The sequence below is a fragment of the Notechis scutatus genome, chromosome 2, assembly GCF_049901735.1.
Source record: "Notechis scutatus isolate UNSWTSFEM ecotype Mainland chromosome 2, rNotScu1.2, whole genome shotgun sequence".
Taxonomy (NCBI): domain Eukaryota; kingdom Metazoa; phylum Chordata; class Lepidosauria; order Squamata; family Elapidae; genus Notechis; species Notechis scutatus.
Genome location: NC_142010.1, coordinates 134,436,667 through 134,459,860, shown reverse-complemented (window position 1 = coordinate 134,459,860; position 23,194 = coordinate 134,436,667). Strand labels below are relative to the sequence as shown.

Genomic DNA, 23,194 nt, shown 5'->3' with positions numbered 1-23,194 from the left:
AAAACTAGAATGTGAAATTGTGGCTTAGGATCCTCAAACATGATTTGCATTAACTATAGCTAAATGTTATAGTTTCACTAAGCAACTGGAGTTAAAGGGCATTGCTGCCCATAAGGGGAGCAAATGAAAAAAAATGGTTGTATCCCAGGTGTGAAGTAGTGTTTTCTTGAACACTCCACACAGGTTGATCTACTACAATTGGATTTGTATTTTGCACTAAATGATGGTTTATTGAATAAAGCACGATTCAGCAGAATCTTCCAGCAGTCTATGTTATAAACCAGAGGTATAGAAAGTGTAACTTACCTGCACCATTTTTCAACCCATGGAGTCTCTCTGGAGTAGGCAGACATTGTCATCCATGAAAGAGGGGAACGAGGGCAGCATTTCATCCCTCCAGATAAGATCCACGGTGACTCTTCTCTCTCTTCCTTAAGAATGCTATCCTCAAGGTAACAGAGGTAGACTGCCTATACCATAAATCATGGTTTACAGATTATGGTGGCTAGGTTCTGAAAACAAGCTAAAAAGCAGCCCCGGATTGAGCATTACAAACACAAAAAACCACATGCTTAGGGCACCAAGGGAAGGAATTTTCTCCCCTACCTATCAAGCCCTTAACTATTTAACTGCCACATTCAACTTTAGTTTTTAATGCTTGTTGAGTCTTAATGTCTTGGCCGTAAAGCAGTTGAAAGGCTGAGGAGCTCCGTTGTTGGGCTATGCTTAGGGCATCAGCTGGCCTTCATCTGGTCCTAGCTAAAAGGACACTGTTCTCAGGGTTTCATCTAATTTCAGCTAAACTCTCTCCCTGCTCCATTTTTCCAAGCAGAGATAAAAAAAAGTAGGTTTATTACAGAGAATGAGGGAGCCATACAAAGACATACTCTAAGAGCCTGCTGCTGTCTCTATATGCTGGTCTCCAAGTTTTATTCCTGAGTAGCTCTCGTTCTGCCCTTTGGGGTCAGTGGTTGCCTACTGCTTGGTTCCCAGCTGAAAGATTTCCGCCATCTGTCTCTTGCTTCTCACCTGTCTTGGGGTGAGAAACGATGTCTGGCTCTGCTGTATTTGAAACCACAGTGAAACTCATATTTCAAAGGGAATTCTGGATTCTGGCTCCTTCAGAAGGCAAAGGATGTCTGGATGCCTGTCCAACTCCTCCTCAATGGCTGTGGGGATCTTCTGCCTACAACCAGGAATACACAATGGGAGGTAAAGAGATCAATATGAGGGTAGGGTGGAAAATAAGAACTTTATTTTTCTTTTGTACAAGGAGATTTCTCTAACTCCAGGAGCTGCGGCAGGTTGGGCACTGGCTTTGATTCCTGGTCCTCCAGGTTTGTGGTCAGAAAAAGTATTTATTTGAAGGTGATCACATAACCATGTAAGTGCTCCCAAAGGCTTTGGAAGGAACTGGGGCATGGAAGTTGTCAAATCAAATAAGTGCTCTAAGCACGAAGAAGGAACTTCCCTTTCTCGGGGGTCTGAAATTGGAATCATGGTTTGTTTTAACCTTGGTTAGTTATTCCAGGAGAAATTTCTAATTAAGGAGAAATTTCCTGACACTAATAAAGGAGAATATTTGTAGTTCAGGGTTGACATGAGGGGTCCTTGGTGCTCTCTGAGCTTGGCTGTTTTCTTGCAGACGTTTAATTACACAAACCAGGGGTGGGATTCAACCGGTGTTACTACCAGTTCGGTGAGAGTTACGTTTTGTGTGTGCGCTCGCGCTTTGTGCACACATGTGCGTAACGTGCACAGCGCACGTGTGTAAAGCATTTGCAAAACCACATCAGCCGTTGCCTGGATAGCTGACAAGCGCTGCACGTGGGTGTGCAGCATTAGAAAATCCTCTTCTTTCCTGCTTTTTCAACCTCAGCTGTGCCGCGCAAAGCAGCTGAGGTTGAAAAAGCAGGAAATAAAGGACAGCCAAGAACCCGGGCGAGCGGGTAGGCCAAACAAATGACTAAAAGGTTGTCGCATTAAACTGGTTTGGTGTCTGCTGCTCCTCCAAGCTACCGGTTCTATTGAACCGGGCCGAACCGGTAGCATCCCACCCCCTGACCCAAACTAGGTAACAACACTGATGATGTTATCTAGTTTGGGTAATGAGACATCTGTGAGAAAACAAGCTAGCTCAGAGAGCATCAAGGACCCCCACAATTTTCTGACAGCTAGAGCAATTAATTAGTGGAACAACTTGCTTTGAGAACTTGTGGATGCTCCAACACTGGAGGTTTTTAAGAAGAGTTTGGACAACAATTTGTCTGAAATGGTGTAGGATTTCCGGCTTGAGTAGTGGGTTGGACTGGAAGACCTCCAAGGGTCTTTCCAACTTTGTAATTCTGTTATTCCATTGTCAGAGGAAGGCAAGGCACAGATTCCCTGCTTTAAAAAAAACCTCTTTCTTTTGCAGTACTGCTGGGGCCTTTTCCCTCAGAGACATGGAGATAATCGGTTCCAATTCAGGGCAACCACTTCTTGGGTGGGGAACAAATGAATGATCTGATGCTCTGAATGGGGATAGAATTATTCCATCATGCATGATCCTGCTAGGATCAGGTTTCTTCGGAGTACAGTATGTACAGATACTGGCAGACACGCCCTTTACAGAAGAGCATTTAAGCACAAGCAAGATGACTTTTTTTTATTATCGCCCTCTGGCTTGGGGCAAAAATGCAGTGCCAGACCTCATATTAATGGACATACGCAGACATTTCATGCTCCCTGCGTGTGTGTGAATCTGTGCCTGAGCGCATGGTTGAAAACCTGGATCCCCCACTTCCTGCTAAGTGAGAGGAAGACAATAAGTATCTCATGTGCAAGTTCACTGAACATGAATCAACAATCTGTTGAGATGCGCAGCAAAAAATAAAAGGCTATTTTGAGATGTGTTAACGGGATAATTATGTGTAAGTCATGGGGCGCAGCATCAGCAGTTCCACTTGGCTCAGCGTTGCTCAGAGCTTGGCTAAAGGGCTGCATTCAGTGGAACCCCCTTTCTTGGGATGGAAACAAAGAGCAAAAACCCTGGTCTGTAGATTGTTCCACCTCCCCGCCCCTCCTGCTTCAGAAAGAACTGTGTCTCAAAGGTTGTAGATCTTTCCTTCCCAGGCTCTGGGTTGTGCCTCTGCTTTATCTCCATGAAGTCTTCTGTCAAAACAGAAGAAAAATGCCACCCTGATGCATTTGGGGCAAGACTCTGCCAAACCTTTCCTAGCCTAGAAGCACCAAAGAGCTCTGTATCTGCCTCTCAACTTATGTCCCTTCCCACCCACGCATTGTTCCATTCGGGCTTCAATGCCGCTCTTGTCCAGAACGCAGAGACCCATGGCCGGCCAACGGGCCATGCCTTCCCCCTTCCTGACTTGTCTGTTGCAAAACGAGAAGGAAGGGAACATTCCACACCCACAAAACTGAACCCCCCAGGATGATTCAGGATCCAGCTGCAGGGACAAGCTAAAAAACCCAAGGGACTAATGGTAAGATATCTTTCCCAAGTGAAGTTTTTCTTCCGATGCTCCGAAGGTACAAATCAAAGGATGGCCTCCAGCCATCAGTCTCACCCTGAGATAAATCCCCATCGCAGCTGGCCAAGAGTTGGTCTGCTTTTCCTGCCATGAGAGTGGGCTTCAAAAATTTTAGCAAAGAGTTCTCTGCCCAGTTGCTGAGTGGGCATGACCATGGTGGGCGTGGCCTAGTCGGCCTCCTGCACCATGGTGGGGGAGGGGGCGTTTTTGCCCTCCCTGTCCTCTGGAGGCTTTCCTTGAGCCTCCCGGAGGGTGAAAATGGCCTCCCCTGGGCTCCGGAGGCTCTCTGGAAGCTGGAAACGGGCCCATTTCCAGCCTTCTTGATCTTCCAGCCCATTTTTCACTCTCCCCGAACCTCTGCACGTGCCCTGCACTTACCTGCATCCAAAACAGGCCTCATGGGGATTCCTGGGAGGGGCAGGGTGGGGTGCGGTGGGCAGGGCCAGCCAGGTGTGGGATTTGGGGGTTCTCTGAACTGCACAAAATCTTAGTTAGGGCTCTCCCGAACCCCAGCAGCCCACCACTGGAGTGGGATGGAGCATATGGTGTAGTAGTCTACTTCCTTATCTTGTAATAGGACCATGAAGTCTAAAAATGGGATGTTTCAGTAACCTCCACTGTGGCCTATATTTTCGCTGATCTTCTTTGACACTGTATTTGGAGGAGGAAGGGCATAGAAAGAAAAGAGGGGAGGGAGCAGTAACAATCAATGAGACATGAGTGGAGGTGAAGAAATCTCACCCAATCCATTTTGATTAGGCCTAGAAATTACTCTCCGCCCGGTCTGTTGCACTTTTAACCCGGTTCTTTCTGCTCAGCATTGCAACCTTGGATTGGATTGGTAGATTGGGAAGATAGAGCGTTTGCTTTCTGTTGTTCAACATCTCTAATTGCTAAGCACCAATCTCAACTTCACCAACACCATTATCGTTACCATGACTTCAAAGCAAACATCCATCCCAATTTTCTCCGACGGAAATGGCTTTAACTCAGCAACTCCTATCCATGGCTATTTGAAAGCAGCTGCACCTTAAACGGATGAAGAAAATACTGTGTTGGTCTCATCATTTGTTACTAGCATACCTTTGGGAAGCAGCCCAGCCATGGAAGGGTTGGGGCTGTAAACACACAACGCAATTTAGGCAACAATAAATCCGGGTAGCTTTATTTCTCATCGTATCCAGCATCTTCAATGTCTGAATATACATGAAGATTTTTTTAAAAAAAATTCCTGGAGTGTTGATTTGATACAGACTGTGTGTTTAAATTGTAAGAAAAGTCTTTGTGACCAATTATGTAAAGGACATACTGTTAAAAAGAACGTAGCATAAAAAGAAAGATTTTCAAATCAGGCAGCATTTCAAAGCCCACAAAAATGCCACACATAATTTTGCAAAGCAGCAAAAATCATAACAAGCAGAGAAACTACTTTTTTTAAAAAAAAAAAAAAGTTTGGTTCTATAAAATAGCAACAGATATTGCTCAATTGCTGAAATAATTACATTTCTAATTGTTTCAATTGTCTTTCAGGGATGTCTGAGACTGTATAAATAATCAGTAAATAAAAAAGGGCATGTGGGCTTATTTTTTTGATTCTGTGAGAAAATAATCTGAAAAATACAAGAGATTGCAGCAGGTATCTCTGCCAATAGCAAAGTGGGCTAGTTCTAAAATCCAAAATGAAACCATGCTTAATTTGGTTAATCATACAAAGGATACTTTTTTTAAAAAAAACCACTATCTTGTAGAGTTCACTGATGAAAGTACTTGGGGTTGATTTGCTGACCGAAGGAAGAAGGTGAGTGTGATGTCTCCATGGAATTACATTGGATGCTAGGTGATTGCATCGAAATATCCAGGATAGTGTTATAGAAGTGGTTTGCTATTGCTGTCTTTGGCTGCTATCTTTTTTTTTTTTTAATACCCAACCTTAGCGTACAGCTCTAATCTTTCCAGGTAGTTTCCCATCTAACTGCTAACCACATCTGATTCTATGTAGTGTTGGAAGAAATGTCCATCTGAGTTCAGTTCCAAGTGGGGAGAAAGACACTGGAAACATGGAGGCTGATTGGAAAGATGGTTTAATGCAGCAGAACCATTAGGCACTTGGTCCTGGTGCAGCTGAGCACATGGAGTGGAGAGTAAGGGCTATTTATATCCTCTCTTGGGCTTTGAACTTGAGCTTCCTGTTCCTGTGCCAAGGGCATGTATTCTATTGGCTGTAGTCAGACTCCCATATGGAGTCATGTTTGTCTGAATCAAGTTTAGTTGAACCTTGGGCTGATGTAATGAAGGGGCTTTGTTGTTGAGTTTCTATTGTGGCTGAATGGCTTTGCCCATCATCCTGGAGCTAAAGGTCTTTTGTTTTGTAGATAGTCTGGCACCAAAATATCTGCTGGGGCAAGGAGCTGGGGCTGAGTTTCTGTGTCCCTTAAGATTTCTATTTCTCTTTTAGGGGAAATATTTTGCCTTTTTAATATTTCCTAAAATATTTCATTCTTCTAGGGTGGCTGCTAACTCTACAGGAGTGTGGCCTTGACAAAGTCAGCTGAGTGTTGCCACGTGCTGGGATCAGCGCAGGGAAAGACACTGAAAGTTAACAGTTGCTTTTTGATGCCTGGCAAACATGAACAGAAATATCTGTGGGTAGGTTAGAGCATTCACCAACTGTTCTGACATCTGAACATTTCTGATGAGCTTCCGCTTACATTTTTACAAGCTAATTACTCAGCCATATGATGGGGTATCAGTTTTGAAAGGCACATCCTGGGGTATTCAAGTTTCTCTCTCAGAAATCTTGATCAAAACATGTTTCTTTGTTGCTTTAATCTAGCTGTATTTGTTGGTTGAGGCACAAAGGAATGTTTAGATGTGTACAGTTGTTATGGCTTTTATTGAAAAAAGGGACATGTTGCTTGGATTTACAGAAGCTCTTCTTTCAAATGTTTGCTGGTTCAGCGATTGACTGAATACTTGGATTCAGACAGAGTTAAGCAGACAAAGACAGCATTCTTTGCCTCTCGAGTTAATTGGAGTGTCTTCCCCTTGAGAAAATGTGATCATCTGAAAACTGAAGCAATTGGATTGCTCAGTCAAATCTGTGGGGTTTCTTCTTTTTTTTTTCTTTTGCAAATGATGTTGAAAATATCACCGTGGAGGAGAAAAACATGTATTTTGAGGTTGTATTGAAACATGTTGATTGGGTGGGGAAGTACTTGCCAGAAATGAGAGCCGAGGCTGTGTTCAGGCAATACTTTGAAGGATTCAAGAAGCTAATTAATTTGCTAAATATAATTGAATGGTTATGTGCTGTCAGATTGTTTTTGACTCCTAATGATTACACAGATTCTTCTCCGTGATCATGTATTACATCCATAACTTGGTGTTGTGGGTCTTCCAACAATGTACTCCTGTCCACTGTAACTGAGTCCATCCATCCACTTCTACTTTCCCCAGCCTTCTCCATAGGGCTGGGTCTTTTCATATTGTGTCCAAATTTCTAATCAGAAGTGGCCTTCAAAATTTCTTCATGAGCTTAAACCATTGTTTTATCATGTTATTTATAATTGCGATTCACATTTCATTTCATTGAATTAACCCACAAAGTGAGCATGCATGGAACAACAACATCTTAACCTTAAAAAGGATAGCAATTAAAAAAAGAGAAAGAGGAGGTCTAAGAGTTATATTGGAAGCAGAACAATTCCAAAAGTTAGACCGTGTAGGCCGCCCTCGACCTAAGGACCACAATTGGGATCAGAATTTCCATTGCTAAGCAAAAAGCTTGTTAAGTGAGTTGCGCCCAATTTTACGACCATTTTTGCCATATTTGTTAAGTGAATTATGCGGTTGTTAAGCAAATTGAGCTTCTCTCATTGACTCTGCTTATCAAAAACTGGCTGGGAAGGTTGCAAATGGCAGTCATATGACCTTGGGAATGGGATGCTGCAACCATTGTAAATAAGTGCAGGTTCCAAGGGCCCAAATTTTAATCATGTGACCATGGGGATGCTGCAAGAATTGTAAGTGCGAAAACTAGTTGTAGGTCACTTTTTTCAGGGCTGTTGTAAGTTTGAATGGTTCTAAACGAATGGTTGTAAGTTGAGGAATACCTGTATTACTTAAAAAATTCCTTGCCCTCTATAAAAAAACAATTAATTCAGATGTTGTTGGTCTAAAGAAACAATCCTATTGAGGTCAACTTGCCCTAAGATATAATAACAGGATGGTTGAGTTAATTTTGAAGGTGACGCTGAAAATGAATTAGAATTCTGGAAGCTTTTTAATAGCATTATTGATCACCGAGTTTATAAACAGGAAAACAGTGATAACGGAAAAAAGGTAATTATTAGAGTATTAGTAGATTATATATATTTGCTCCAGAGTAGAATGAAGAAAAATTGTGAAATATTGAAACACAACTAACAAACACCCTAACTCCCAAATATTTAAATTCAGTGCTTCATTTATTAGAAGTCTTTGTTGACAAAAGGTTACTGTAGATGAGATTTGCAAGAATGCACAAGATGTCAGCTCATTCTTCCCAGAATGTATCCTCTGATTGAAGATGCGCTGATAATTTTACATAAGCAGTTGAAAAGTGCCTTTTTGTATGGCATCATTTTTAAAATTACAGAGTATTTCAGGGATTTATTGTGCAAACTTCAATCAAATGTTGCTTTGTAAGTTATAATGAAGGTATTACTGGATATTACATTTGACATCACTGAAGACAACAACATGTTTACACTAACCTATAAGAACATTCCTGTTGTCATTTATCTTGGATTCTTTATTAAACCATTCTTGACTTTTTTCTATTTGTATTTGACGGCACACATCCTTCCCCCATTTTTAAATTTCTTTACTGAAAAAAATTATATGTACAATGCTCTGCTGTCAAAATGACAACACTTATGGTGTCACTCTGCAAATGCAGCAATTATGCCATGATGTCTCATATTAGTACATACATAATTCACATTGTAAATCATGTTGAGGGCTGTCAGTACCTTATACATGTCTTCATTTGCCTCCTTTAACTTCCCTGCAAACATCTGTGAATGTTACAAAATTTTCCCCTAAGTTGGTCCCCTCCAGATCCCGGATTCCCAACTAGCATTCTGGGGAAAAACAGCTGCCAAATGTATTGTGATTCAAGAGTGGGGAAGCAAGTTTTAGATCCATGATGGTGAACCTGTGATACACATTGTCAAGAGATATGCCATGAGTAAAGAGATTTACTGATTAGATTGATAAATCTTTATAGAAATGGCTTGTTTATATTATTATGAAAAAACAAAAAGTTGTGATTTGATGTTAATGCCTTATTTTACTGCAACAAAGAGAGTCGGAAGTCAGTGTTTCTTTTTCTTTCTTTCCTACCCTTTCTTTCTTTCCTACTTCTCCTCCCCCTTTTCCTCCCCACCATTCTCCTATTTACTTTGGTATTTTGTATCTTATTTTATTTTAAAACTCATTAAAAATGTTAGATGAAAAAAAGAGAGAGAGAGATGCCATGATGTTTGGGGTGATCTGCCTGCGTTCATCAACACATTGACATTCTAGGTCTGTAGGGGCGAGGCACCGCCCTGTCCTATGTTCTTTATTCTTCTTTATTTTTTTTTTTTACCCATTTATTTATTTTCAACTACAAACTGTATACTTTTATCTTGTAAACAATTGGCAAATAAAATAAATAAATAAATAAACATACAATTCGCCCGACAACAACTGCCCTCAAAAGTACGTTCTTTGTGGGATTTTTGCAAAGTCCACGAAACAATGGGGTGTGCCCTTCCACGGCTTCCGTAACATCCACTTTACAGCAGATAAAGATAACATTTGTAAAGTAATATAGAACAATTTATTATCAACCAAGCCTCCCCGCTTTATGGGACTTTTAATCGGAGAAGTATAGGCGGGCCCAATCTTCCTTTGTGGGTTAAATTCTTGTGGGATTTTTGCCGGTTCCAATGCTGAGAAAGAATGGATTGTGTTCTTCAAGGCCTCTTTAGGGGGCTGTGCTCACATGTGATCTCTGGATCTCTCCCCCTGAAAAAAATTGCATAAGAATGGGTCATGTTTTCCTGTGGTTTTCTGAGGCTCCAGAGACCACTGAGGAGCATTCTCTGAAGCCACTTCAAGAAGGAAGGCCACATGGGTAGGCCGCAGGAGCTCTCAAAGAAAGAGAACACCGCCTGAAGGTAAATGGTGGTGCACTGCAGATTCTGGGGATCATGCACATGATTGGGCTGTATTTTAAAATAAATAAATAAAATATGTAAAGAATTGTTTGTCTTTTGTTCGGGTGTGTGTCTGTGTCGTGCCAGCAGAGTCAAGTTAGGCATTTGAGACACCGAACCCAAATGGCTCCTCATCACTCTCTTAAAGCATTTCTGGGCATGTGACTATCATGAGCATCTATTCTTGAATATCAATTGTTTTGTAGGGTGTGCACAGTTAAGGCAGAGCACCGTCCGGATTATTAAAAAATGAAATGGAAGAGTTAATAAACAATACCAAGCAAGCTTCCCCACTTGATGGGATATTTAATTCCAGAATTATGGGAAAGTGTTGTAGAAAGTGAGCACCCACCCCTCTCCTAGAAGAATGAAATATTTTGAGAAATATTAAAAAGGCAGACTATTATATTTCCCTGGTTAAGAAATGGAGAAACATGCTCTTGGAAAGCAGCCCCCACCTTTCTTAATAGCTTCAGCAGATGTCAGCACTTAACAGCTAAAGAGATAGCTAGCTCTATTCATAAGTAAATACCCTTGCCCAAGATCCAATACAGGAAAAAGCCACTAAGCCACAATAAGAAGGCCCAAAGCCCCTTCATTGCATCATCTCAGTTCAAACTTCAACCAAACTTAGCTCAGACAAACTCCTAGGATTTGTACATGGCCCCACGGGAGCCTGACAACAGCCAATAGAATACATGTTCTTGCACAGAAACAGGAAGCTCAAGTGCAAAGCCCAAGAGAAGGTATAAATACCCCCACTCTCAACTCCATGTGGTCAGCTGCCCAGAATCACCCATATACTTCTGCTTTATCATTAAACCATCTTTCCAATCAGCCTCCATGTTTCCAGTGACTTTCTCCTGGCTTGGAACTGAACCAGATGGATATTTCTTCCAACAGTGTCAACCATCCTTGCAATTTAAATTGGGATTGTTCTGGCAGGCTTTTGGCTGCTGGTCACGTTTGGGCAGCCATCATATTAACTGATTATCATTGTTCACTATTTTAATTAATTGTATATTGTAATTGTTGTTTGCCACCCTAAGTCCATATGGATTGGGGCAGCCTATTGTCAGTCAGTGAATTGCTTAACAAACATACTTGACTGGCTAGTATTCCAACAGTGATCAAATGTTACTGATTTTTGAGTAAGGAAGGGCAGTGGAGTTATTTGCTGGGTCTGTTGGCTGTTTCATCCTTAATCTGCTTGTTTTCCTCTAATCTTAGCCCTCTGGAGGTTTTTGAAGACCTAGATGTCATTGTCGAAGGTCAGCTGGTTCTCAACACAATGTCTTTGCACACTTGTCTTCTAATCACCTTGCATGGCCCTCTTGACTAAGGATGCCTTGCTTACCAGCTGACCAGCCTGCTCACAGATTTAGAGTTGCTCCTGTTTATTCTGATGCTCCTTGCTCCCATTAGCTCTAATCCTTGTACACCCATTGCCAGAGGATAGGGCTGTTCTTTCCCTTCCGAGATCCGAGCGGATGTGTCTTGATGACAAGGAACATGACAGTGAAACAGACTCCATTGTTAGTGCCAGAAATTATTTTGGATAGAGGGAAAGGAGAGAGAAAAAGAGAGAAGGGGGAAGGAGGGAGCGAGCGAGCGAGCGAGCAAGCAAGCAAGCAAGCAAGCTTGGTTCTGAGACTCTGATTTCCTTGTTCAGAAGCCAAGTTGTCCTTACTGTTTTAGTACGGGACAAATTAAGGAACAGCATTGAAAAGAATGATGTAGGTCCAACGTTATTTTTTTTAAAAAAACTGTGAAACCCATATCTGTAAGAAGCCAAATAAAATCTGATAGACCTTTTGAAAATACCCATTTGGTTTTATAGTGACAGTGGAAGCCAAGGGTCCAGTTTCTCCTGCAGTCTGAGCCAATCTGGCCATAGAGGGTAATGGCCAGTGACCAGAGGCGGAGGCGTATCTACAGCGGCCTCTACTAGCCAGTGGAAGATGAGCAGATCCCAGCCCCTTGAATTCATCAGCAACCACACTGCTGGGGAAGCCTGCCAGGCCCTATCCCTGGCCAACATTATGTCAAGACGGAGAACATTACTTTAGAAGCTAACAAGGCCTTTCAGCTGCCTCAGCTGTGCGTTGGGGGGTGAGATGAAGGCAGCACCCTAGACATGGCATTAAAGAACCATTACCGTGGCACATATATGTGCTGTAGTTAGGGAGATGTGAGGACAAGCCCATCTGACATGCCTGTTTTTTAAAAAAATCCATGCAAGAATCGGCAGTATTATTTCATCTGTCCTATGGTGCTTTGGAAGGGAAGAACTGGGAAAGAAAAGGCTTCGTTTTGTGAATGTTCTCTCTAGCCACCCTCCCTGAAGAATAACATCTGTGTTACTAAAAATAACCTTTGCATTGTTTTGTTTCCCCCCCCCCCCCAGTGTGTGTGCCTTTTTCATTCTGCACACTCATATTGTCTCCACTTGGATATCACGTCCAGAAGCAAATCATGTCCTGCCATGAGTGGGTCATGTGTGCTCTGGTGATGGAGGCCCAGCAAAAAAATTGAGACAGATCATCAGCCCCTGCCTGAACGGTTCCGGAGGGCACACCCCTGCTGTGGGAAGGACCCATGTGCCTGGGAGAGTCAGGCTGACTTAAAAAGGTCAGACCTGGGGAGCTGCTGACAGCCAGTCCTGCTGGATGGGAAAGGTGACCTGATTCCCCCCCAGGAACATTTCACAGGGTCTCCTGGATTGTTGGAACGTTCATTCCTGCTGGATCATCTCACCTGGAAGTCACTGGGGAACCTTGAGGTCCTGGAGAGCTGTTTCTTCTTCAAGGGGCTGTTCGTCATGCCTTAGTGCAGGACTGTCAAACTCCCGGCCTGTGGACCGGATGCGTCATGCGTTGGCCACACCCATGCCCGGTTTAGCGAAGGAGAAAAAAGTCCTGACACGTCACGTGACGCTGCCAGGAGTTTGACACCCCTGCCACTTAAGGGCATCCATGAGGAGTGGAGGTAAAAAAAGTTAAATGAGGGTCAAGATTTTTATAATGGAAAACTCACCTCCTTTTATGCACATGTTTCATGGGTAATGAACCTAAAAAGGGATAGGATTTCAATCACACAGTAGGGGTCATCATCTTGACTTTTTTTTTTTTTTTACTCCCAGAGAATGCCCTTGTCAACAGAAGCATTGATCCAAAGTGTCTTAGGTTTTAAAGCTGAGCAACCTTTTGGGGAGACTGTGGCCAGCTTTGGGCCTATGGCCTTTTTCTACTAGGCACTTATAGCATCGTACAGCATCACCCAGATGTTGTGGAGCAGAGATACAAAGCTTGTCTTAGGTTGGCGTGTGGAAAATTCCAGAAATGGCCAGTGGAGAAATGAAATGCCCCTAGTGATATTGTGATGACCCGGGGCATGACACAAAAACAACAAAGTCACCAAAGTAGAATAAATTCCCTTTAATGCCTCCAACTTGGCCCCATTGTCCAATTATTCTCGACTGGATAACAAACTCTTCAAAAAACAGTCTACGAAGGGCAGAAATGCAGTCCGAACCCAAAGTAAAGATAATTAGAAATAAAAAACTAACACAAACCACACTGAAGTAATTAACACGGCAGGCCAGGATGATAAATTGAAGACATTCAAAGGATAACGCAGCACTCACAGTTGGGAGGACGCCAAAACCCAGATAAGGCTCAACCAAGATAATGCACGCTTTGTTTCCAGCAAGGAGCTGTGTGCAAACGCCCCGCTTATATCCTGTTCTCCCAGCTGCAACTAATGAAAGGGATCAGGGCATTCTTCTCTCTTGTAAGCCACGTTGCTCCCTTCTCCATTCCTCCCTGCATGCCCTAGGATGAAGAGGGGATGGTCCTGGGTCTTCCTCTGAATGCCCAGCCGGACTGTGCCTTTCCCCCATTTCTTCCCCAGCCACCGGAGCCACACTCCCACACCCTGTCAGCTGCTCGATCTCCCCCTCAGAATCAGACTCCAACAAGGGCCTGACAGATATGCTGGAGGCAGGAAATGGACAAAAGCTGATTTTTTTTTCTTTCATTTACATTATAAATGAAATTTTTACATCATTTGTTATTGTCTTTAATCTCACCTTGAACATAAAAATGAGTGCCATGTTTTGGAAGGACCTTGGAGGCTGAAGCCAAGGCTTCGGAGGGCCAACTTCCTGGGGTAAAATGGTGGTCAGGAACTGGGTTTGATTTTTTCCCAGGTGTGAAGGTCATTGGGTGGCCCTCACTCCATTTGTTTTGGTTACAGGGTTATTGTTAAAAAAAAAAAAAGGTGGGCTGACTACCATCGTTTTAAGTTACTGGGAGGAGAACAGAAAGCATATGTAAAATATTTAATGTAACTTTTCTAATAAAACTTGTAAGATTTAACTCCTTTCCTTCAGTGGTGGGATTCAAATTTTTTTACTACTGGTTCTGTGGTCGTGGCAGGGGAAAGTTACTGCAAAATCCCCATTCCCTCCCCACCCCAGTAACCTTCTTTCCAGCTCTGTTCTCCTGTGCAGGGCACCAAAAGAACACCCAGCCAATCAGCTGGGACTCTGGAGGAAGAGAATAGATGGGGGTGGGGCCAGTCAGAGGTGGTGTTTGCTGGTTCTCCGAACTACTCAAAATTTCCGCTTCCGGTTCTCCAGAACTGGTCAGAACCTGCTGAGTACCACTTCTGGACCAGAAGTCTTCCAGTTGCTGGACTACACTTCCCAGAATTCTAAACCTCGTAGAATACTGGATGTTGTAGTCCAATCACCACTGACAGATTCTAAGTCAGGTAAGCCCCTTAAGAACTGCATTTCCCAAAATGTCCTGAGAAAAGAGCTTATTTCTAAAATAATGTTAGGCATGGGTATGGTGACTTGCAAATGTGATCCATATCTTAATCCACAGATGTCAAACTGGCGGCCCGCGGGCCAGATGCGTCACACGCAGGCCACGCCCACCCCAGCTTGGCAAAGGGGAAAAACATTGTGATGCGTCATGTGATGGCAATTTCATGCCACAAGTTTTGACACCCGTGTCTTAATCTCTAAAGGCTGTTCTTACTTTCCGGGTTCATATGATGTACAACCAGCAATGCAACCAGGTTTATTATATTAATGCAAAATTGTATACCTGTAGATTATGATTAGCGTTGCACCAGACCCAAGCAAATCAATTAACTGAGGAATTTATAGTTAATAGTTCATATGCATACTATACCTCAGCTATACTTCTCTCATGCTGGAAACTGGGGGAGGTGGAGGATGAAGGAGCAAACAAAGCTTCACTGTTCTTAACTCAGCTGCTTAGCCACTGAACTCTTAATCAATTTCTTATAGTAGCTTTTGGGAGCTGCTTGAAAAAACTGGGGGGAAAATTGTGGTCTCCATCAGAAGCAGATGTGGTATTCAGCAGATTCTGACCAATTTTGAAGAACCGGTAGTGGAAATTTTGAGTAGTTCGGAGAACCGGCAAATACCTTTCTGACTGGCCTTGCCCCCATCTATTCTCTGCTTCCCGAGTCCCAGTTGATCGGCTGGGTCTCCTTTTGTTGCCCTGCACAGGAGAACGGAGCTGGAAAGCAGGCTAGTGGGGTGGGATGGGAATGGAGATTTCACAGAATCCTTCCACTGCCATGGCCACCAGGCGACGCCCACAGAACTGGTAGTAAAAATTTTTTGAATCCCACCACTGATCAGAAGGCTGGACAAGAGCCATTGAGCAGTCAGTTGTGTTGAAACCCTTGGGGGCTTAGCCTTGGGTGGACTGATCCTCAAATGGCTGGTTTTGGCTTCAGGGTTATCTGCATGCAAAGCCACCCTTTCCTACTAAGGCAGAACTCATCTCTCTCCACACACACACACACACCCCCTCGTTGGTCAGCAGGGAGTAAGCTGGTGAGTCACATAGTCCTTGGACCTCTCGCGGTTTCCTCCCTGGACTTAAACATCGTTCTTCAGCGACCTGATGAAACCCTTTCCCGGTGAGGGGGCCACACCAAGGCAGGGATACTGGAGAACGTTTGATTCCATGCCAGATAGGGAATCATTCCCATTGGTGTTGGGGGGAGGGAAGTGAAGAGATCATGATGGCTGGCCTATTTTGGGGAGAACAAATCAACAGAACGACAGGTGGTGAGACCTACAGCTGCTGCCTGGGAGATATTACTTACCCCTCAAGGGCATCAGAGTTTCCACAGGGGCTCACCATCCTGTGATCCTCCCAACCTCCTGGCAGTGAACTGCTGCCCCAGCATAAAAAGCTTTATTTTTGTGGGGACGGGGGGAGAGATGGGCTCAGTCCCACTTTGTGCCAAAGCAACAACCCAAAACACTGTTCAATAAAGGAGCAGCAGCTCCAATTTCTGCAAAGGGCCTCAAGGCCCTGTTTTAGGAGGAACGGTGGGAACATCTGCTCCAGGATCCATACAATGAGCAATGGTCACTTCGTGGTTTGGTTTTTATTTTTACAACTTTTTTTTTTCAACTGTAGGCACCACCCAACTTACAATCTAAGCGATTGGGAGGTTTACAGATTTTTTAAAAAGATCATAAAATCCTCCTCATAAACGACACAGTTAAAACAGAATTAAAACCAAATCACGAACAGATAAAAGCATGGATAAAAGGTAAGTTCAAGGACAAGAGAGAGCTCTCAGGTTTCCAACCACCCTCAAGGTTGCACGCCGTCTTTGATCCCCACATGAATTGGTAGAGACGAGTCTTCACACTCTCCCAGAAGGCTGGGATCATGGGAGCCAGCCTCACCTCTGGAGGTAAGATGTTGATAGGGTAGGGGGCAATGGCAGTGAAAGCTTTCTTATACAGAGTCTGCTTAGACTCCCTGGATGGGATCCATAACTTACCTTCTCTGCCTGATTGGATGAGAGGGGTTGATATACTTGGGACAAGAATAGTTCCATCAGGTAACCTGGTCCCATGCCATGAAGGACTTTAAAGGTGATCACCAACACCTTGAACAGGGTGCCTGCAAGCAGACTGGCCCCATAGCAGCTGACATAGCTGTTAACACGGACAGTCCTTGGGCTGCTGAGGACTACTCACACGGCCGCATCTGTACCAGCTCAATCAAATAGATTGACACTAATTAGTAAAATGTGAAGGTAAGCAGGGTCTTGGATGGATGAACAAGATAAACCCCAGGCTTGTAGACTGGACTGGGAAGTGAAAATGATACCCCAGAAGGTGGCATTGGCAAACCAGTGGAATGACATCTCCAAGAAAAATGTTCGGACAGGTTCATGAAGCCACCAGGAATTGAGATTGGCTCCAAGGAACTTAATTGCAGGGATAAAAAAAAAACAAAGGAAAGAAATGGTGTTGACATAAGAAGCAAAGTGTAGAAAGGAGTGACTCTTTTTGCCCTGGATGCCGGGGAGTCTTTTAAAAGTCCTGTCCGGATGACGAAAGTGAATCGCTGCTTAGCATTTCAGTAGTTCTATCGTACAGGGGAAGATCCTTTGGAATAGGAAAAGGATTGAGGCAAAAAGCAGAGTGGGAGCAGTTCAAAAGTCAGCCAACAGGGTCCCGAAACTAGAGAGAATCCAGAAATTTAATTGCAAAGAGGAACATAATGGTTATGGGCACCAGACTGCCTTTTTTGTTTTCCTCCTGGCTGATATTCTGATCCCAAGAGAGTGGGTGCTTTTCTTCTGTCTGGCTGCCTACTTGAAATCTGGTGGGGGCATGGTTGGAATCTCTGTAGCAAACAGATGCTTTGCAAGCCGATTGTGTGTATGCGGGTTTTGTTTGGCATAGTGACCTGCTTAGACTTTGCGGAAAATCTACTTTCAGGATGGAGGGTCTCATGGCTTTTTCCCCACATAGCTCCCTGGTCTTAAAAAAACCTATGTGGGTAAGCCCTTTCCACAGGGTAGAATTTGGGTAGCCTATGTGTCTGATCCTGGTTCTTTTAATTTTCTTAATATAAGCAGGGGTGGGATTCTACCAGTTCGCACCTATTCGCTAGAACTGGTTGTTAACATTCTAAGCAGTTCGGAGAACTGGTTGTTAGAAGAAATTACTGGCCTAATCCTGTAAGGAAGGCAGGAAGGAAACATTCTGGTGTTGCTTACAGAAACTGCCTCTCCGTTAACCCTTATTACGTTCTTGGCAGGACTAGACTTCCTGTCTCATGAACTTCTCTGGAGTTTTTTTCTGCTCCTTTGCTGGTACTTTGCTTGTGTGGAGTGACCATTCAAAGTTACAATGGCACTGAAAAAAGTGGCTTATGACCGTTTTTCACACTTACAACTGTTGCAGCATCCCCACAGTCACGAGAAGCCAGGGGAGGAGATGCGTGCCTTGATTTAAGTGATATTGAGTTGGCCACACCCAGCCAATAACATGACCACTAAGCCATGTCCACCCAGTCACATGACCACCAAGCCACGCCCACCACCTAAGCCACACCCACAGAACCAGTTGTTAAAAATTTTGAATCCCACCCCTGAATATAAGGTAGGCCAAAGGTGGCGAGGTCTGTTATGTTCTTTTAGTTCTATTATTTTTAATGTGGTAAAATTAAGCTGAACAGGCTTGGTTGGTGCTGTCAGAATGGGTTACATCTTACACGTCGGCAAATACAGGGAAATACACTGCTCAAAAAAATAAAGGGAACACTTAAACAACACAATGTAACTCCAAGTCAATCACACTTCTGTGAAATCAAACTGTCCACTTAGGTAGCAACACTGATTGACAATCAATTTCACATGCTGTTGTGCAAATGGAATAGACAACAGGTGGAAAGCATAGGCAGTTAGCAAGACATCCCTAATAAAGGAGTGGGTCTGCAGGTGGTACCCACAGATCACTTCTCAGTTCCTATGCTTTCTGGCTGATGGTTTGGTCACTTTTGAATGCTGGCGGTGCTTTCACTCTAGTGGTAGCATGAGACGGAGTCTACAACCCACACAAGTGGCTCAGGTAGTGCAGCTCATCCAGGATGGCACATCAATTCGAGCTGTGGCAAGGTTTGCTGTGTCTGTCAGCGTAGTGTCCAGAGCATGGAGCAATACCAGGAGACAGGCCAGTACATCAGGAGACGTGGAGGAGGCCATAGGAGGGCAACAACCCAGCATTAGGACCGCTACCTCCGCCTTTGTGACACTGCCAGAGTCCTGCAAAATGACCTCCAGCGGGCCCCAAATGTGCGTGTGGCTGCTCAAATGGTCAGAAACAGACTCCATAAGGGTGGTATGAGGGCCCGACGTCCACAGCCCAACACCGTGCAGGACGTTTGGCATTTGCCAAAGAACACCGAGATTGGCAAATTCGCCACTGACACCCTGTGCTCTTGAAAGCAGGTTCACACTGAGCACATGTGACAGATGTGACAGGGTCTGGAGACGCCATGGAGAACGTTCTGCTGCCTGCAACATCCTCCAGCATGACCAGTTTTGCAGTGGGTCAGTAATGGTGTGGGGTGGCATTTCTTTAGGGGGCCGCACAGCCCTCCATATGCTCAGCAGAGATAGCCTGGCTGCCATTAGGTACCGAGATGAGATCCTCAGACCCCTTGTGAGACCATATGCTGGTGCGGTTGGCCCTGGGTTCCTCCTAATGCAAGACAATGCTAGACCTCATGTGGCTGGAGTGTGTCAGCAGTTCCTGCAAGATGAAGGCATTGATGCTATGGACTGGCCCGCCCGTTCAATCCAATTGAGCACATCTGGGACATCATGTCTCGCTCCATCCACCAACAGACTGTCCAGGAGTTGGGGGATACTTAGTCCAGGTGTGGGAGAAGATCCCTCAGGAGACCATCTGCCACCTCATCAAGAGCATGCCCAGATGTTGTAGGGAGGTCATACAGGCACGTGAAGGCCACACACACTACTGAGCCTCATTTTGACTTGTTTTAAGGACGTTACATCAAAGTTGGATCAGCCTGTCGTGTTTTTTTTTTTTCACTTTAATTTTGAGTGTAACTCCAAATCCAGACCTCCACGGGTTGCTAAATTTGATTTCCGTTGATAATTTTTGTGTGATTTTGTTGTCAGCACATTCAGCTATGTAATGAACAAAGTATTTAATAAGAATATTTCATTCATTCAGATCTAGGATGTCTTATTTTTGTGTTCCCTTTATTTTTTTGAGCAGTGTAGTTTGCTGAACTTCATTTGGGATTTCTTAAATTTTATTACCCAGTCTAGCCTATAGGATTAGCAGGCTTTCCTGAAAGTAGTCCCCTCCAAGCACAAATCACATCTGACCCTCCTTAGGTTTTCAAGCTCCCACGAGAGGACATTAATAATGTGTATGGAATAATCATATTAACTGTAATTAGTGTAATTTAATTTTAATTAAGCTTATATTAAAGCTTGAAGGAAGTATTTCTTGTCATCTTTGCTAGGAAACCCCTCCTCCCCTGCCCAATCTGTTATCCTCCAATCATGTTGGTTAGAAGTGATGAAGTTCAGTAACCTGTAGGACACCAGACTGTAGAAAGGAGGCCTATATAATTCGTTAGAATAATCCCCCCTTGTTGCTATGATTTGCTTGTTGGAGTGCTCAATTCCTTGCAGAGGAAGGAATTGCAGCATGAACTTCTCTAAAAGGAGCCACACCATCTGCTTGGAGAGAGTTATGGTCATGGCACATAAGTGTCCCTGAGAAGACCATTTCTATGCTCAGCTCTCTGGGGAGTGAGGCCTATTTGGCCTTTGAGTAGAGTTCCAGGGGCTACACTTTTAAGATGGGTGAGATCAGAATAACCAAATGAATTAGGACAGAAATTTAAGTATGTGTTATTCTCCTTAGCCAAGTCTTGTGGCTTGCTTGCTGCTATTTAGTACAATTTTCAGAAAATTCATTTGAAAGACAGGGTGGATTAATCTCATTGTAAGGATAATGAATTATATATTGAAGTGGTGGAGCTCAGTTACTGAACAAGCCAAAACAGGGCAGAATTCCCCATATGTATATACCAAATACTAAGCACAAGATAAACTACAATGGATACATTCAAGGAAATCATGTCCAGGCAGGAAACTGATGATATGTAAGGATTTTATACACAACCCATCATTTGAAGTACCCTTGATATTATTAGACTATGGCCATTAGGTTTGTACAGATCTTTTGAAAGACATAAATAGGTAGGAAGACTGATCTTTTTTTCTCACTATAATCTCTCAAAGCGGTTTGAACTATAAGGACAACAATTGTGTCAAATGATGGTGATAGGAACAAGCTCTTGCCATCAGGCTTACAACGTAAGAAAACAAGGAGCCAGAGGCTGGACGGAAGAGGTAGAAAAGAGGAATCGGTTTGACAATATTGGAGGAAAACTGAGCAATAAACAAAGAGATTTTAGACCAAGCTGAATATTGCCCCATCTTTCCTTACTGAAAGACATGTCTCATTAGAGCAGTGTTTCTCTGCATCTCTGAGATGTATGGACTTCAGCTCCCAGAATTCTGGGAGTTGGAAGTCCATACATCACAGAGATAGGGAGGAGGAGAAAGACTGTAATAGAGATATGGCAAGTTACCCAGCAGACTTGGCGAAAGGGCGAGATACTAGGCTGTGCTTCCATTCAGGTCTGCCCTTCTAAGTACTATTTTTTTTTCTTGTAGGAAGAACTATAGTTGTGCCTTCTGTGGCAGATGGAGGGGGCAAGAATGTGCACCCAATATTAGTCTTGGATTGACCCACACAGGAACTTGCATTTAAACAGCGCAGAGCCTACATGTAATGTCTTCGTCTGGAAGGCTTTCAGCCCCCCCACCCCCCCAAGCAATTCTATATATTATAGAAGAAGCTGGGAAAATTTTGGTTTATACCATTTCTGGTTCCAGAAGAGAGTTTAATAATACTCTTGCACGCATTATCATGCGTAAACAAGGAGAAAGGTTTCCATTTTCCCCTCACCTATGTGTGACAACGTACTTACTACCTGCAGAGAAGGTATTTTAAAAAATGAAATAATAACTGGTCTGTAAGCAAGACCAAATGAAGAATAGAAAAGAGACATGGCAAGGCAAAATATTACATGGCCAGAAGATTAAAACAAAAAAATAAAAAACAGCAGGCAGAGCAGATAACCTGGCAATGGCTATGAGCAGGAAAGCTGAAGAAAGCTGAGACAGAGCGGCTAATTTTGACTGTACAAGACAGAATCTTAAGAACAAATGCATACAAAACCAGAACTGAGAAGACAGTAACAGACAGCAAATGCCAATTCTGCAAAGAAGCTGAAGAAATAATGGACCACTATAAGCAAAGTTAGCTACTGTAAGAAGTTTGCAGACACTGACTACAAAGAATAACATAACAAAATAGCAACAATACCTGCAAGAAACACTACTTAGCTGCAAACAAGAACTGGCAGGACCATAAAATTGATACAAGTAATAGAAAATGAAGCAGCTTAATGTTCTGGGACTTTCGAATTCATATAGACACCCATCAGTCACATAACATCCCAGAATTAATAACTGTCAATAAGAAAGACAAAAAAGTTTGAATCGTGAACGCTGCAATACCTGAAGACAGCAGAACAGAAGAGAAAGAACTGAAGAGACACCACAAAATACAGACCAGCAAATTGAAGCAGAATGACTGTGGCAAAAGAAAGCAAAGTACCAGTAGTAATAAACTTTTTGGGTGCAATCACAAAACACCTAAAGTATCATTGGAACACCATCAGCACTGACAAAATCACCATCTGTCAATTGCAAAAGGCAGCTTTACTTGGAACAGCTTACATCCTGCGACAATACCTTTAACACCATCAAACAACAACATTTGCCTATCTCAGGTCCTTGGGGAGATCTTGATAGGTGAATAAAATGCCACGTCCAGTCTAAACATCTGGCTGACGGTATGACCAACTACAATAATTTATTAAATTTGTATGAAACATGGGGAAAATACAATAAAGTAATATTCACGCAGAATGTTCCCTGCCTCCCAAAAAGGAGAGGACAAAACTCATAAACAGTTCACCAAGGTAACAGTTACTCTAGTTACATTTGGAATAGGCTGATGGGGTGTGTGTCTCGTTTTCTTTCTTTTTAATTAAAAACAATCCACAATGGCTTGGTTAGGGTAGGAGGCCCAATGGACAGGTAGAAGTCTTGGTCTGTAAAAAAATGTATTTTGAGCATTGAGCCACTCTATTTTTGTGGGGCTGCTTTAGCCACCCTTTTTCATGCCAAAGTTCAGAAGAGAAATGTAACCTCACCTAAATCCATATCAAGTCCTAAAATGGTAAGCCGATCAACTCAACTTGGTATGGGTTGATGGCGTTTGACTTCCCTCCCAAACTTAAATTTTTGGCTTTCCAGATTTGAACTTGGATCTGCTTAACTATGCTCTGTGGAGGCAGCTTATGCTACCCAGAGTTTGCAGTGGTGAAAATCTATTATTTGGTTCATTCCAAGTAATGTTTGCCCATTCTCCAGCTT

General features: G+C 43.3%; 1 long non-coding RNA gene across 1 annotated transcript in view; it reads left to right on the top strand.

Moving 5' to 3' along the window:
- The window catches only part of LOC148132257 (uncharacterized), a 308,260-nt gene that overhangs the window by 36,657 nt on the left and 248,409 nt on the right, over positions 1–23,194 (top strand). The window lies entirely within an intron of this gene.